This window comes from Protopterus annectens, chromosome 8.part0, assembly GCF_019279795.1.
Source record: "Protopterus annectens isolate FY-2018-M chromosome 8.part0, PAN1.0, whole genome shotgun sequence".
NCBI lineage: Eukaryota > Metazoa > Chordata > Ceratodontiformes > Protopteridae > Protopterus > Protopterus annectens.
In genome coordinates, this window is record NC_056741.1 from 340,433,016 (window position 1) to 340,448,704 (window position 15,689).

The window sequence follows — 15,689 nt, forward strand, 5'->3', positions numbered from 1 at the left end:
CTCCAGGAATCTAAACCTTGTCATCACATTGAACAAAATATGCTGGAGGGATAGGTTCCTGACCCAGAGACTCCCCATATTCTGGAATAGACTGCCCATACATGTCAAACAGAGCACCTCCTTGGCCCACTTCAAAAGGAACCTCGACGATTGGATGGGAGATAGGAAATTCACCCCGGGGATCACATCAGTCACCCTGTTAGACAGGGGTCCAGGGAAGTAAATATTGTGGGATGATATATCCAGGGAATTGTTATAGCTAGGCTTGTATAAGCCCTAGGGCCGATAGCCTAGTACCAACCTATGAACCTATGAACCTATGAACATTCACTGAAAGAGCATTTAAATCCATGTTCAAAGAAAATACATCTGGCCAGTGGCAGATTAAGTTTACCTTTGGGCTGTTTTCAAATCATAGGCCCTGCACACATTTTAAGACCATGCAAAAGTTCTTTGATTCACCTTCCTGATTATAATAAATTATAATAATTAAATATTATCCCTTGTATAACACAGCACCACTTGTTAGAGCACATTTTAAATTTATACTTTTGAACATTTTCCAGTAAGCAATGAAACAAAGCATATGAAGCAATAATGACAAAACTGCCCAATTCAGAACATTTCAACCATAAAAGGCCACTCAAACATACATATATACACACACACACACATACATACATACATACATATATGTATATATGCATAGTATTTATATATCTGAGTTTTATATTTACACGTGCTGCTTTGGCAGTGACATCAAGGCTGATGTACAAGATTTTTGTAATAAAATACCTTGACTCTCTCCATATGGTTCCTACTTGTCTAAATGAGTTGTTGGTATCCTACCAATGCATCTGAGCACTTCAAACAGCTGTCAAGGAGCTACCGGTTATTCCTATGGTGGGAGTGGAAAAATCTGGTAAGCAGGCACTTTTATACCCTCGGTACATATTTAGCCATTTGTTGATTTTATTGATATTTTAGTATTTGCACATTTTAAATACTTGTGTTAACTAAAAGCACATCAGTAAATTATGATGACAAAAAACAGTACTAAGTTTAATACTGATTGCTGCTAAGAAAAAGAACATGGAAATAGAAACTGGGAGTAAGTCCAAGATGTCAAAAAATAATAAAGTAAGTGGATAAAATTTAAGAAATGAGTTGTAAAATAACGATGGGTAAATTCTGACAGAAATACAGATGTGTCTCCAGTATAAGTAAATACTATTTACAAGATGCAGGTATGGCAATGTGAAAGATGAAAGATTAAACTAGTATAAAAAGGGGAAATTTACACACAGTCTAGGGAATTGAAATTAACAATAATTTATATATGATTGCTCATCAAATACATTAAATATTAGTAATGTATGTCAAATGGTTTAAGTTAAATTACGTTAAACTTTAATATTTATTTTGCATGATTTGGTGCTATGTTGTAAATATGCCTGAAAACCAAAACAAAGACTGTAAGTAAACTGGTTTCATGTAGAAAACTATCTGACTGATAGCTTGATTCTGCCTCATTACCTAACCCTGCTGAATAAGTATACTTCAATACGTTAATATTTAAGAAAATAAGGCATATGTGTGAATAGGTAGAGACAGAGTAGCGGGAGAGCTGCACATAAAGAAAACAAGCAATAGCTGTGCCAAATCACATCTAAATCTAAAAATGTCAGAATGCTTTGATAAGCAGTAAATTGCTTTGGCATATATAATCTGGTAAAATCCAGAACAGTATTAAAATAGACAGACCCACGGATTCAGCAAGCCCTGCACGGTGTGCAGGACTAGTGCAGGAGCTCCAGCAGGCAATATGTCTGCTGTGCGATCCAGGAATAAGCTGTATGGATGTGTACAAGTGCTCCTGCACTAGTCCTGCACGGACTCAGCTCCTGTATGCAAATTACCCCATTTGCAGGTGAAATCCATGCAAATGAGGTAAATTTGTGATCCAGGAAGCTGGAAGCCAGCCGTGCAGGACTAGTGTAACCTGCAGAAATGTACTCTGTTAGTAACCAAGTACATTTCTGCAAATTACAAAACAGAGCCATGACAGCTCCAAGTAAAGGGTGGATATTATGTAGAAAGCATGCCAATGGACAAATATACGGCCACTGGCATGGAAAATAATTGCAAAATTAAAAAAATTTACTTGCTTTTTTTAGCATATCTCGGCTGTTTAAGCATAGGGCAGTGGCGCACAAATGGGATAGGGCAAAAAATAAAAGAAAAAAACCTAAAATAAACATTCTAACCAAAATCACTATTTTTCCATTATACTCAATGGCAGGCAAAAGACAACCTGGCCAGTGAATAGTGGTTGCTAAGGGGGGAGGCACAGTGTGGGACCTGTAACTATGCATCAGTAGGCAATCCTATGCAAATGAGGGGAATGATACTGAATCCCAGATTTCCCCTGCATACTAGTCAGCACCCAGCAGTCTAAGAGCAGAAATAGCTTGGTGCAAGCCTAGGAGTTAGCTGACATCATATGGGGGTATGTCAGGCATACTGTAAGCAGACTGGAGCCCTGTGGCTCAGGTTTGCCCTTAGAGATAAGCTAAGGGTGTGTGTCTGAGGCTGCCTAGCACTCTTTATATTGCCTAAGTGGGTGTGTGCATTGCGCAACGGGTTTTAAACATTAAAAAAACAAAGTAAACCAGGAAATAGCAGCTCTGTGCACATTTGAGCACTGTGTTTGCGCGGCATGCCCCCGGGCTTAAACAGGAAGAGAACGGGAAGGGAAAACAGCAGTAAGAAGGTAATCAAGGAGAAGTAGCATAGCTGGAAGGTGAAATGTATCAGAATCAGCCAATTACACAGGCAGCAGACCAGCCCAGGATATTACTAAAAACTATGCAAACACCTTTCCTTCTCGGTTTTCCCACATACTCTACACCACCGGTGTATACAAGTGGGGGAATTTTAACAAACAAAAATGACAAAATGATAGGGGCTGCAATAGCTATCATACAACAGCATGTGGAGGAGGCTGAGGGTGGTGAGGATGAGAATGTTGTTGACCAACCCACAGTGAGGAGACGGAGAAGAGTGTACAGACCTAGGGTAACCTACCAGAGGCTAACATGAGCTGGAGACAGTGGAGAGCTATAGGGTGGACAGGAACCTCCTACAACAAATTGTTGAGCTGTGTCAGCCACACCTCACACACAGAACTAACAGAGGGAAACCCATCCCAGTGGATACCAGGGTATGTGTAGGCCTAAGAATACTAGCTACAGGTATTTTCCAAAGGCCAACTGGGGATATCATGGGGATTTCACAGGCATCACCATCCTTGGTACTCCAGCAGTTCCTGGATGCCATGTCAGCACATGCTGGTGAGCACGTATATTTCCCCAACATCCGTGAGGCGTTGACCAGCAATATGCATCTCTTCCACCAAATAGCAGAATACCCTGAGGTAGTGGGTGCTATAGACTGCACACACATATGCATCAAAGCACCACTCAGTGAGCGGAGTATGGTCTACATTAACTGCAAGGACTTCCCCTCCATCAACTGCCAGGTCATGTGCAATGCCCAGGGTATAATAATGAATGCGTGCGCTGGCTGCCCTGGCAACTATCACGATTCCCACATCTGGCATCTGATGCAGCTGTACCAGAGATTTGCCAATGGGGACATCCCTTACGGTCACCTAGTGGGGGATGCTGGTTATGCACTGAAGCCGTGGCTGATGACACCAATCAGAAATGCACACATACCCGAACAAGAACGCTATAATGATTTCCATGCACAAACCAGAATTAAAACAGAGTGTGTGTTTGGGATGCTCAAGTCATGGTTCCAGTGCCTGGACACATCCGGTGGAGTCTTGCAGTACTCACCAGCTACATGTACTCAAATTGTCATTGCATATGCCATGCTACACAATATGATCCTGCAGAAACAGCTGCAGCAGTAACAGCACGGGGCAGGGCCAAACAGCCCCCCTCCCACCATTGCCAAGGCCTGCACAAGCACAGAGTGACTCAGAGGAGGAACAACCTGAGCCTGTCCCAGTAGGCAGAAGGAGGCATGCACAGTATGCCCTGGCCTTGGCAAAGAGGGAACACATGGCACATACACTGACACAGGAGGGACCCAGGGAATGGCACCTCTCTCTGACTCACACATACAGCAAAAGGGATGCCAAGCATGACACTACATGTGCTCAACCATGTGTAGGGAGTGTAGTTTGTGCATCCAACTTAGGCAGCACTCAAGCACCATCCTCAATACTGGCAAATCCACAAGGTAAGTCACTCTCCTTACCAATTGCCAAATGGACTAGTATGTGTTGTTACCTGTATATATGGTATGGATGTGAGCATGTAAGGGTATCAGGTGGCTGAATGGGATGCCAGCAGATAGTAAACACCTATAGTGGCAGCGTGAGATCTGTAACAAATACTGGTGTCACCATAGTAGCCAGTACTACACATGGTGACAAAACCCACTGCAGGAAATGTGCTGGGCCACATGTGTATCCATATGACACACACATGTCAGTCAGGGAGGTTCACATGCCAAACAACAGTCTCAGCTAGCAGGACAGGTGTAGACAAACACAAACAAAGCCTGTGCTAAGGCCTCTGAATGATGCCTATGGGTAACCTCCTCCCCTGGCCTACACAGACAGACTACATCAGGTCAGGCAGTGGGATATTAGTTCTGAAGGGTAGTAAGTCAGAAACTAATACGTAGATCAACCAAACCTAAGACCTGTAGTACACTGATATGCCTCTAGTCAGCATGATAGGTTAAAAAACAGAATGAAATGGAGTACCTGACATAGCATTACAGTCATTTCAAATGTGTGCAAGTGTCAGGTGTGCCCCCCCAATCCTGCGTAGCAATGTAGAAACAATCAGGTGTGCCCCCCAAATCCTATGTAGACATGTAGTAACAGTCAGGTGTGCCCCCCCAATCCTATGTGGACATGTAGTAACAGTCGGGTGTGCTCCCCAATCCTATGTAGACATGTAGTAACAGTCAGGTGTGCCCCCACCAATCCTATGTATAAAATTACAAAAGGTCTGGTGTGCCCCCCCAATCCGATGTACACATGTAGTAGTAACAGACAGGTGTGCTCCCTAATCCTATGTAGACGTGTAGTAACAGTCTGGTGTGCCCCCCATCCTATGCAGACATGTAGTAACATGATATGTGTAGGTATATTACCAGTGGAGCACAGATGCCCAGAAGTGGCCAAGGTAGTAGGATATATTGTAGAATTTTTACAATATGCAGGTATGTGTGTTTTAGGTTAGTGTGTGTTTCATATTGTCTGATAGTGGTCAGTATGTATTCATGTTGAGGTTTGACCTGGTAGCCATTGCCCACTACTGCCGATGACATGGTCAAGTCCTCATGACTGCAGTGCTAAAGACAATTCCCACCAGTATAACACATACAAGCAGTAAGCCATTGTAAATGTATGGTGGTAATATGTGTCACCATCTGAAAGATGGGCATGGTATGGCTGTTGGCCTAGATATACAAGCAGTACACAGGGAAAAGTACCCGAGACATACAGTATATAATGTGTAACTTTGAGATGGACACACCCTTGGAATTGTACATACAGGTATGCATCACATTATCTGGGCCTGTAGTAGGGAATACCGGTGTCATCTGACTGAACACTTGCAGATCACAAAGTTGATAGTACTGATGTATTGAGAAACAGCTGATGTACCTGCACATGCAAGCATAACTGGAATGCCCCATGCATATCTGTGATTGTCAGATGCAAGTAGTGTCCATAGCACACATGCACCCAGCTCATCCAAACACCACCCACAGGTACCTCCCTGGTCATATCCCTGCTGTTGGGAATGGGTACACTATGACCCCCACCTGTGTATGGGAATAGCGAAAGAATACAGCATGCAGTGCAGATGTCCCATGCAGGTGTGTCCCTAGCTGTAGGTAGCACCCTGCCAGCATCTACACTATCTGATCAATACTGATAGAAGGTATTGGCATGGACATCTAGCACACCTACCCTTTCACCCCAGGGGAATATACTGTATGGCGGTCTGGGACTGTAGGTACTGACAGAATGCAACAGCCTGCCATGGCTGGCCTGCATCACCACCAAATGGCCTACAGGCCTCTGCCAAAGGTCTGTGTCTCACACATACTGCCAATGCATGTTATGTCATGGACACCCAATAAACATAACACTCTCCACATAAGCCATATGTAAGGCCATGTGGACAAACTACAGTAACATATCCACCATGTCCCACTGCATGAACTGTGGACCAACACCAAAACACAGCTGTGATGAGGTGATAACCTTAGGGAAAGTATCAGAGAATGTATGCATAATGCATGGAAGAGGATAGAATAATGGGGGGGTGGGTGCATGGGTAGCATGGACTGTACAAGGTCCGACTCACAACTGTGTGCACATACTATCCCTGGCTGCAAATACATAAATGGGTGGCTACAAACCTGCCCGTACACCACAATAGTGGTAATGTCCTGACTTATGACCCCTGCCTCTGGGTAACCTGTGTGAATCTGTACAGCTGTGAGGTATTACCACAGCAAGATAAGGCCATACTGTCATGTCGATGGATGTACAAGTATGGGATACTCTGCCATCATTGTACCAAGGTGCTGAACTGGATACTCAGACCCAGCAGCAAGGGTCTACAGCTCCCCCTCCAGAATGGCATAACTTCCCATGAATATGTAGGCATTCACCCACAATAACAGACACAGCTGCATTCACCCTTGTTCCTCAAGGCATCACTGTGAGCAAGAATGTCCACTTGATATTACTTGAGGACATAAAACATCACAATGTATAACAGTACACATGTCTGAATAACTCTGCTAACACCAGTACCATGTAGCAGAAGCAGCACAGACACAATCACCTACAGCACACACTATCCCTTGTACAGTTTGACCCCATATTGCCAAATGATCTACAGATACCCTGCAAAAACAGTATGCTACCTGAAGGTGTACAACACAAAGGTCTGCACTAGAGTAAAAACTACCTGGAATGGATCCACACATTCAATACAGAAGGGTATACTGGGCATGCTCACACATTTAAACAAATGAAGCCAATGTCTGTAAACAACAGTGGACCATACACATCTGACAGTTGCAGATGTTAGAGCATACACTCCTCAGTATACACCAGTCATGCTTTGCACACACATTGGATAGAAATACGGACATATATCCAAGGACAACACACTATAATATGCCAAAAGTTGACATACATAGATGCGTGGAAGAGAGTGACTGTGACAAAGAGCCATCTATCATGAGGCCCATCCCACCCAGCACACAGCCAAATGGCTACAACCACATGATGTGTAAATGTCACTCACTGTAGAAAGTAGCCACTGGTATCTGTCAGCATTACAGACTATGTCGTGCAAGTGCTAGATGTGCAACTTGACTTTACAAGGCAATAGTCATGTAGCAGCTGTATACATGTACCTGTGGAATATAAACCTGCATGTGCCTGCATGTGGTGTGTTAACCTCTAGATGAATGGTTTATGGCCATGCACACACACTGCCCTCCCCATTGCCCTACTAAGACAAGCCTGCTGATGTCATCCACTTTGAAATACACCTTTGGGAATAGAGCAGCCCAGTAATTTCTGTGGTGCAGCCTAAAACAGCGTGATGCCATAGTGTGATATACTAATTCAAATCCCAGACATGATAACTGTGTGTGTGTGCGTGTGTGCGTGTGTGCGTGTGTGCGTGTGTGTGTGTGTGTGTGTGTGTGTGTGTGTGTGTGTGTGTGTGTGTGTGTTTGTGTGTGTGTGTGGGTGGGTCTCTGTCTGTGTAGGGGGAAATTCTTTTTAGGCTAGTCACACTCACTACAATTCAAATGCCCTACTTTGGCAAGGCTGCTGATGTCATTCACTGTGAAATACACCTGTGGGAAAGGTGGAGCCTAGTAATCTCCATGGTGAGTCCTATAACTGCATAATGCTGTAGTGTGATAAACTAATTAGGTAGGAGTTCTAATCCTAGACGTGTCAACTGTGTGTGAGTGTGTTTGTGTGTCTCTGTGTAGGAGGCAGTGCTTCTTAGGCTAGTCACACTCACTACAATTCAAATGCCCTACTTTGGCAAGGCTGCTGATGTCATTCACTGTGAACTAGACCTTTGGGAACGTTGCAGTCCAGCAATCTCCGTGGCGTGTCTTATAACTGCATAAGGCTGTAGTGTGATAAACTAGTTAAGTAGGAGTTCTAATCCCAGACATGGCAACTTTGTGCATGTTTGTATGTGTGTGTGTTTCTGTCTGTGTAGGGAGCAATGATTTTTAGGCTAGACACATTCACTACAATTCAAATGCCCTACTTTGGCAAGGCTGCTGATGTCATTCACTGTGAAATACACCTGGGGGAAAGGTGGAGCCCAGTAATCTCTGTGGCATGTGCTATAACTGCATAATGCTGTAGTGTGATAAACTAGTTAGGTAGGAGTTATAATCCCAGACATGGCAGGTGTGTGTTTGTGTGTGTGTGTATATCTCTGTGTGTGTAGAGAGCAATGCTTTTTAGGCTAGTCACACACACTACAAGTCAAATGCCCCACTTTGGCAAGGCTGTTGATGTCATTCACTGTGAAATACACCTTTGGGAAAGGTGTAGCCCAGTAATCTCCATGGTGCATCCTATAACTGTGTAATGCTGTAGTGTGATAAACTAGTTTGGTAGGAGTGCTAATCTCAGACATGGCAATTGTTTGTGTGTCTATTTTCTGTGTGGGGAGCAATGCTTTTAGGCTAGTCACACTCACTACAATTCAAATGCCCTACTTTGCCAAGCCTGCTGATGTCAGTCACTGTGAAATACACCTTTGGGGAAGACGTACTCCAATAATCTCCATGGTGCATCCTATAACTGCATAATGCTGTAGTGTAATAAACTAGTTAGGTAGGAGTCCTAATCCCAGCCATAGCAGGCGTGTGAGTCTCTGTGTGGTGGTGGCTGTCAGTATGTAACAACTGAACTCATTGTGAAGCGGGTTTTGCAAATTCCTTATATGGTGGCCCTATTATATGTCACAATGTGAACCTTACAAGGATAACAGATGTGAAATAACTGACAGCCTGGAGTGGCAATCCATACCCCTACATGTGACATCAAGGCCTGGTGAGCAAAGTTAGCAACTCTTGTATTACACAGAGAACGCTCTCAACCCATGTCTCATACACAAACACACTTGCCTAGGCAACAACTGGCATGTTGGTAGTACCCTGCATATTGACCACAAATAGTAACCATGGTGTGATTGCAGTGGACGACAGAGGGTATGGCACCCTGTCCATCAGTACAATACGCACGTACATGCAGACAGTGTGCCTTCACTGTGCTCCCCACTGGACACCTGCAACAAATGTGGAATACCTGTATCATGCTATCAATGTAGGTGCAGGGTCAACCTGCTGTCCATTACCTGTTCCCAGCACATGAGGCCAGGACAGGCACGTCTGATTATAACAATCTTTGAACATAACATGGGCCAGACACCCCAGGTACAGTTCAAGATGTCACTGTACATGCATGTGGGACATGTGCACATCACAGACAGCATCCATGTCATGGACTAAAGAACACATACATGGCAAGTCGTGGACAGCAATGGTCACACACAATAGTTACCCAAGTGACTGGATGGTGCATACAATACCCATCTGTGTGGGCCAATCCAGAAAGTACACCCCTGAGCCACACTGCAGACCATTGTCATGTGGCCTGATGCCAAGGTATACCCTTCACCTAGCCTGGTATAGCCTTCTGGCACAGTCAACCACTACACACCCATGAAGCAATGCACGCATGCATGTCAGTACTGGCACCCTGTGTCTTTGTGTGGTGTATGATGCTTTTGACCACATTTACACTCACTACAACTCCCATTGGCATACTGAAGCATGTTGTCTGATGTCAGACATAGCCTCCATATAACCACTGTGGTGCATGTGATACCTGCACAGTACTGTATTGTGACAAACTAACTAGTGAGGAAGTATATTCCTGACTCTGCCAAGTGTGTCAATGTGTATGAATCCCTGAGAGACTGTAGATGTGTTGACCCTGGCACCTGTTCATGTGGATAGGCACGTGTACTACACTTACCATATCACTACCGTATTAATGTTTCAGATCTCACTCACCATCACAAATACGTTTGGAGAGCTCCTCAACATGTAAGCTATGTGATGCATCTAATAACTGCATAGACATGTGATAGCAATACATAGTCAGTCAAGCATTTGATACCCTGTACTGGTAAGGTGTGTGACACAAACATGCTTAGGGTTTACTCTCCCACCCCCCTCCCTGGCTTACTTTGTCTCTCTCACTCCCTCTCTGGTGGATGTGGAGAACTACACCTGCTTTGCTTAGGCAGCAGCATGTGTTTTGTAAGTGATGCTCATGATCAGGTAAATAAAAAACCAGACTGTAAGCAAGAGGACCTGCACAGCAATGATAGCGTAGTCAGTAGTAGCGTAGTCAGTAGTTTATTTCCGCTTTCGTCAAAATAGACTTCCTCAGAATACACAAACAACATTGCTCAAACCACTTAAATACCCTCTACAATTTATGAACTAATTGATCAATAAAGACAAATCCAATCAAACATTTACAATAAAAAATGCAATAAAAACAGTATATTTATGCAGTGTTAAAAAACTCAAAGGAAAATAATTCCTTGTTAATGTGTAGTGTTCTATATTTTAAAAAACATTTAATGTTAATGTAGTCATTCAGACCAGGGGGTTTGTCAGCATTAAGTTTAATTTGCCATAGAGTTTCACGTTGTTCAACAAAATTCTTAAAATCCCCTCCTCTAAGGTCTGAATGAACTACCTCTAAGACAGAGAATAAAAATTTTTTGTATGTCCTACATACTCTTGAATGTTTATAGAGAGCATTGTTTTCATCTTTATTTTTAATGCTGTAAAGATGTTCTCTAATTCTTATATTTAAGCTACGGGTGGTCATGCCAATATAGAAGGCAGGACAACCCAAACATTGCCCTATGTAGATCACCCCCTTGGTCTTACAGTCAACATATCCAGGAACTTTAAAAGTGTAATCAACATTCTCTATCTTGATATAAGGACCTTCTGAAATAAAACGACACATATTACAATTGTGACAACAATACATCCCAGTTTTGACCGATCTACCAATGGATGAATGTGTCAATCTGTTTTCTAAGATCCCTTTCAAATTGCTGTGGTTCCTGAATACAAAAGAGGGCCCACCAACAAACATCTTCCTCATCTCTTCATTGCCTTCTATAATTCTCCAATTGTTAACTATAGCTTGTCTAATGGAGACACTGTCAGAACTAGTCTCCAAAGAACATATTAAACGTGTCTCAAATTCCTTCACTTCACCCTTCTTCTCACCCCCTGCCGCTATCCAATTTGGAAAATCAATAATAGGTCTAAACATATTACGGCGTTTCCGTGAAATTTCATCTGTGATAAAGTGTAACTGTCTAAAATCATACCCCCTCTCAAGAAACAAGTGAAAAATTATATTAAATTCGTCAAATAAATCGCTGTCCTTAGAAGTCATCCTACTTGCCCTAATGAACTGTCCACGAGGGACATTTTTGACTACATGTCTAGGATGATTACTGGCATGGTGTAAGTAGCCATTCGTGAAAGTTTCTTTTCGAAAGATCCTGCTGTGTATCCGACTGTCCTCTACATCCCAATACACCAAAATGTCTAAGAAATTCACCCTGGTCCCTTTCCCACCCATGGTGAACTTTAAATACTCAGAAGAATCATTGAGTTCGTCAAACAACATTTTGACTGTGGAAAAATTTCCATCAATCACAAAAAACAAATCGTCAATGTATCTACTGAAAAATTTGATGTTAAATTTTTGTTTCAACTTGGGTATTACTTCTTGTTCCCACCTGGCCATGACCAGGTTGGCAAAGGCCGGGGCCGCAGAAGACCCCATGGCCACCCCCTTTCTCTGCCTGTAGTATGATTTGTCAAAAAGAAAAACATTGTTTTCTAAAATCAGTTCTAGAAACAGCCGAATGGTTGAAATAAACCTGTTAGTGAATACCCCACCCTTGCTAATCAAAAAATCACACACAGCATCAATACCCTCCAAATGGGGAATACATGTGTACAAGGCAATAACATCAACTGTAAAAATGATGTCCTTCGACGGGTCAAAACCCTGTTCAAGAATATAACAACCAAACTTCTCTAAAAAATGCCAAGAATCCCTAACAAAAGATGATTCTTTGCTAAGAAGTGGGCTAAGAATAGCATCAACAACTAGGGAAATACCTTCAGTAACAGAGTGAGGACTGGAAACAATAGGTCTAAGCGGAGGATCCGCGACACTTTTGTGAGTTTTTGGTATCCCAAAAATAACACCAGTCCGTGGTTCAGATACCACACAAAACTCATAAAGTTCACGGGTGATTTCACCTGTCATTAATAGCCCATATAGTTCAGAGTGTATAAATCGAACTCTTTTTTGAAAATCATAAAAACCAATTTTCTCATATTCTTCCTCATTGTTAATAATTTTCAACATTTTCAGTTGGTAGACCTCTTGCCCCATTATGACTAAATTTCCCCCTTTGTCGCTCTTCATGAATCTTAGGTCTGAATTCAGTTTTTTAAGACTGTGCAAAGCCTGTCTCTCCTCCCTGCTTAAATTGTCAGCGATAAACCTCTTATTTTTCAAAACACCGGTGACATCAGCTATAACTTGTTCTTCAAATGTTTTAATAGTGTGATGCAAATTTGGAGTAAATGCAGAGGGTTTGAGCAAAGACTTACTAGTCAAATTACACTCAGGTAGAAAATCTAAAATGTAACTGGTGTTAAGTTTCCTGCAAAACTTCTTAATGTCAACTATTGTGTTTGATACATCAGCCTTAAATGTAGGAATGAAATTTAAACCACGTTTGAGTACATTAATCTCATGCTCAGAAAAACACTTGTCAGTCAAATTTATAATTTTAAACTGATCAATAGACTGGGTTACGTCTCGTCCCCTGACGAATTCGAACTTAAAAATGTCCGACTGCGAGTGAACACAGTGTTCTTGTTGGATTGGTTCCCTTTCTTGTTTAAAAAAGCAGTGGTGGAACTAGAACCACTTATAATGTTCCCCCCAGTGTTGTTAACAAGTTTAACTTTAGGTCGAACTGATCCATCAACAGTAGTTCCCTGAACAGCAATCTCCCTGTCATTATTAACAGGTTCAGTAGCCCGTTTGTCAACATAAGTGTCCCCTTTATCCATAATGTTGTTTCCTGACTCAATGTTTGAGTCTGGGTCAGGCACAATGTTGGTAAATGTGCCTTCACTTTGTTTCGTCTCGATTTCCCCTGTCCCTTCAGTCACAGTCCTCACCTTATCCCTGGCTTGACGTTGAATCCCAGTGCGGGTGCCAGTGTCATTTGAAGAAAAGTTCTTGTGGCGGTTGAAATCACCGCTGCGTTCAGGAAACCGATTCCTGATGGCAAAATTGTTGTAGGCTACATTATTCTCATAAGCGGTGATGTCACGAGTTAACTTAGACTGTTTGCGACTCGTGACATCAACCGTATGTTGCTCTACTTCGTCCTGTAACGAAGAAATAAAATCATTCAACTTTTGGGGGCCCACCAACTCTTTCAGTTCACTCTCAACTTGAACTATTTCGTCTTTCAACACAGTCATTTTCTCTATATTGTTGTTAATCAGTAAACTCAGGAAATTTATTCCCGCGGTGTTAAAAAAACCAACTAGGGTTTTAAAAAATGGAGAAGTAGCAGTAACACCGTTGGGACATTTAAAAAATCTTAGTCCCTTTGGGACCACACCAAGGTCAACACAGTGCTTGAAATAACTGTTCTCTAAATCCAGAGAACGATGTCTTTTTAAAAGTCTCAAAAGAAATTCACGTTTGGTATTAGCTTCAACTAAATTAAAGCTTTGAATGTCTTTACCTGGATGTTGAAACGGATTTGGCACCCCGTCCAGAAAACTACGAATAGTTTTATATCCCCTGGTGTTAATGGCAGGCTTACATCGTGAGTCAGACGCCACTGGTCGACCATAATCCTTCTCACGTCTCTCCCCAGCCTCCACGACTGTGTCTAATTCAATGAAAGATGAGTCCGGACTAGAAGTCCCTCGGGCACTGCTTTTTGGTGTGTCACTACGTTCGTGACGCTCAGTCCTTGAAACAAGGATTTTCAAAGTACTTTGAATGTCCAATAAGGTGACGGTTAACAATTCACTCAACGAAGAAGCTGCCGAGGTTGGTGTAGAGTGCACCGTAAGATTTAAAAGCTCGTCCTCTCCCGCCTCAGTCATGATGCACGTAAAACAGAAAAAAAGACAAAGCACCAAAGCGTAGCCAAGTAAATAAAAAACCAGACTGTAAGCAAGAGGACCTGCACAGCAATGATAGCGTAGTCAGTAGTAGCGTAGTCAGTAGTTTATTTCCGCTTTCGTCAAAATAGACTTCCTCAGAATACACAAACAACATTGCTCAAACCACTTAAATACCCACTACAATTTATGAACTAATTGATCAATAAAGACAAATCCAATCATTTACAATAAAAAATGCAATAAAAACAGTATATTTATGCAGTGTTAAAAAACTCAAAGGAAAATAATTCCTTGTTAATGTGTAGTGTTCTATATTTTAAAAAACATTTAATGTTAATGTAGTCATTCAGATCAGGGGGTTTGTCAGCATTAAGTTTAATTTGCCATAGAGTTTCACGTTGTTCAACAAAATTCTTAAAATCCCCTCCTCTAAGGTCTGAATGAACTACCTCTAAGACAGAGAATAAAAATTTTTTTTTTTGTATGTCCTACATACTCTTGAATGTTTATAGAGAGCATTGTTTTCATCTTTATTTTTAATGCTGTAAAGATGTTCTCTAATTCTTATATTTAAGCTACGGGTGGTCATGCCAATATAGAAGGCAGGACAACCCAAACATTGCCCTATGTAGATCACCCCCTTGGTCTTACAGTCAACATATCCAGGAACTTTAAAAGTGTAATCAACATTCTCTATCTTGATATAAGGACCTTCTGAAATAAAACGACACATATTACAATTGTGACAACAATACATCCCAGTTTTGACCGATCTACCAATGGATGAATGTGTCAATCTGTTTTCTAAGATCCCTTTCAAATTGCTGTGGTTCCTGAATACAAAAGAGGGCCCACCAACAAACATCTTCCTCATCTCTTCATTGCCTTCTATAATTCTCCAATTGTTAACTATAGCTTGTCTAATGGAGACACTGCTGGATATGTTGACTGTAAGACCAAGGGGGTGATCTACATAGGGCAATGTTTGGGTTGTCCTGCCTTCTATATTGGCATGACCACCCGTAGCTTAAATATAAGAATTAGAGAACATCTTTACAGCATTAAAAATAAAGATGAAAACAATGCTCTCTATAAACATTCAAGAGTATGTAGGACATACAAAAAAATTTTATTCTCTGTCTTAGAGGTAGTTCATTCAGACCTTAGAGGAGGGGATTTTAAGAATTTTGTTGAACAACGTGAAACTCTATGGCAAATTAAACTTAATGCTGACAAACCCCCTGGTCTGAATGACTACATTAACATTAAATGTTTTTTAAAATATAGAACAC